This window comes from Cherax quadricarinatus, chromosome 8 (genome assembly GCF_038502225.1).
Source record: "Cherax quadricarinatus isolate ZL_2023a chromosome 8, ASM3850222v1, whole genome shotgun sequence".
Taxonomy (NCBI): Eukaryota; Metazoa; Arthropoda; class Malacostraca; order Decapoda; family Parastacidae; genus Cherax; species Cherax quadricarinatus.
In genome coordinates this window covers 61,430,119-61,432,926 of record NC_091299.1, presented here as the reverse complement: position 1 = coordinate 61,432,926, position 2,808 = coordinate 61,430,119, and the positions used below count along the sequence as shown (strand labels likewise).

General features: G+C 38.0%; 1 non-coding gene across 1 annotated transcript; it reads left to right on the top strand.

Annotated features, from left to right (window-relative positions):
- The first annotated feature begins 2,203 nt into the window (after positions 1 to 2,203).
- On the top strand, positions 2,204 to 2,275 carry TRNAA-CGC (transfer RNA alanine (anticodon CGC)). The gene has a single exon. It is a non-coding gene; the product is annotated as a tRNA-Ala (tRNA).
- The last annotated feature ends 533 nt before the right edge of the window (positions 2,276 to 2,808 follow it).

Genomic DNA, 2,808 nt, shown 5'->3' with positions numbered 1-2,808 from the left:
TACAGCTAGACCATGGTAATTAGTGAAGAGTTACAGTTAGACCATGGTAATTAGTGAAGAGTTACAGTTAGACCATGGTAATTAGTGAAGAGTTATAGTTAGACCATAGTAATTAGTGAAGAGTTACAGTTAGACCATGGTAATTAGTGAAGAGTTACAGTTAGACCATGGTATTTAGTGAAGAGTTACAGTTAGACTATGGTAATTAGTGAAGAGTTATAGTTAGAGCATGGTTATTAGTGAAGAGTTACAGTTAGACCATGGTAATTAGTGAAGAGTTACAGTTAGACCATGGTAATTAGTGAAGAGTTACAGTTAGACCATGGTAATTAGTGAAGAGTTACAGTTAGACCATGGTAATTAGTGAAGAGTTACAGTTAGACCATGGTAATTAGTGAAGAGTTACAGTTAGACTATGGTAATTAGTGAAGAGTTATAGTTAGACCATGGTAATTAGTGAAGATTTACAGTTAGACCATGGTAATTAGTGAAGAGTTATAGTTAGACCATGGTAATTAATGAAGAGTTACAGTTAGACCATGGTAATTAGTGAAGAGTTACAGTTAGACTATGGTATTTAGTGAAGAGTTATAGTTAGACCATGGTAATTAGTGAAGATTTACAGTTAGACCATGGTAATTAGTGAAGAGTTACAGTTATACCATGGTAATTAGTGAAGAGTTACAGTTAGACCATGGTAACTAGTGCAGAGTTACAGTTAGACCATGGTAATTAGTGAAGAGTTACAGTTAGACCATAGTAATTAGTGAAGAGTTACAGTTAGACCATAGTAATTAGTGAAGAGTTACAGTTAGACCATAGTAATTAGTGAAGAGTTACAGTTAGACCATGGTAATTAGTGAAGAGTTACAGTTAGATCATGGTAATTAGTGAAGAGTTACAGTTAGACTAAAGTAATTAGTGAAGAGTTACAGTTAGACCATGGTAATTAGTGAAGAGTTACAGTTAGACCATAGTAATTAGTGAAGAGTTAGACACATGTGCAACATCTGGGTATCTTCAAGACGTTTGCCTTCCAGTGGCTTTATCAATACATGGACATAATCTGAAGACTTAATGAATATATACAGGAGACAGTGGAAGACGAGGTAATGAGTCCCTCAGTCTAGGAGCTGGTGAGAAGCACCGCAGTCTAGAAGCATCTGTAACACAGACAGGAAAGTTGGTAATCAGTGTCACCACAACCCTTATATATACTCCCATTAAAAAAAGAAAAATATATGGGGTAATTTTGATATAAATATCTCCTCAATGGACGAGATTTGTTGCCGGTTAGGGGTTTTTGATCCAAGGAATTGAACTTCTCTTTTCTTTCGTTGGTTCGAATCTTATTGAAAAGAGGAAGGTTATCGAGATGTTTCGCCTGTGGATAAGACTTCTTCAGTCAGAGATGTTTCGCCTGTGGATAAGACTTCTTCAGTCAGAGATGTTTCGCCTGTGGATAAGACTTCCTCAGTCAGTACACTAAGTACAAGATAGTAACCAGACTAAAAATAATTGACAGTAAGCTGGGGGACAGGTGAGATAAATATATAGAAAGTTTTTATATACAAACACTGGTGGAGTAACTTCAAAAGATACTATACATATAACTGACATACAATTAACTACGTTTATATTGATATACGATCCTTGTGAGGCGAGTGACAGGGTGAGCGAGGTCATTGCAGGTCTACTGGGCCTTCCACTGACCTGTATATGTAAGAAGGATCAGGTTTAGGTTCAAACCCGGGCCAGGACGGGTCCTGACCCGGGTCTTCTCCAAGTGGTGACCCGTCAGTGGTTCCTGAAGGAGTGTCGGAGATTGTACATGTAATGTAACATGTACAGCCCTGTGGCAGGGACACGGCGAGCACTCGTGTCAAGAGTGGTACCTTTTACAGCCCTATGATAAGGTCACGGTGTTAGGACTGACTGAGGATGACAAAGTAACCTCACTAACCCTACCATTCACCTCACTATGTGCATTGACTGAAGAATCTTGCTGTAAAAGCCAAAGGTCTCAGTAAAGGTCTTCTATGTAATTGATTTTTTTCTCTGTACTCAGCGTGGTGCTATTTATTTGAGCTGAACCTGATAAGACTCCTATTCCCCAATGTGAGGGAATACTAGATGATAATAATAATTAATATATACGAAAATTTTGCTTAGAATACAGCTTATCTTAAATGGTTGAGTGTGTGGGGGTGTAACTCAGAGGTAGAGTGCTCGCTTCGCATGTGAGAAGACCCGGGTTCAATCCCCGGCACCTCCAAGTATATTTTGCTGCGATACTGAATAACCTGTGTGGGATTAAAACTGCTTTGTGACCATACTTCGGTATCCCCGAAAGGAATACTTTAAGCGATTGCCTGAGTGTTTTCCTTAGGTATTCCCGAACGGATACCTTTAAGAACCTACCAGATTTGTTTTCCTTTTACTCATATTTTATAGATTACAAACAACTTTCGAGAACAAATTATATACGAAAATCTGACTAGTAAAACACATTAATAATCAATAAGGTAAGAGTCCGTTTTCCTTTATTAATGCCTTTTTTCTTCGCGTAAGAAAAAATTACGTCTTTCTACGTTAATAATTTCTTGAAATAACAGAACTAAACTAATGCAGTAATTATGTCTATATTTTTTGTAATTGAAAAGTAAAGAACCTTGAGAAGAAAGATGATGGATGAGCAGTGAAGAAAGATGAGAACTGGGGGTGCCAGGAGAGAAGGAAGGAAAGTGAGGGAGGAAGAAGTGAGAAAAGAAGGATGGTGAGAGGAGGGGAAAGGAGGGTGAATGAAGA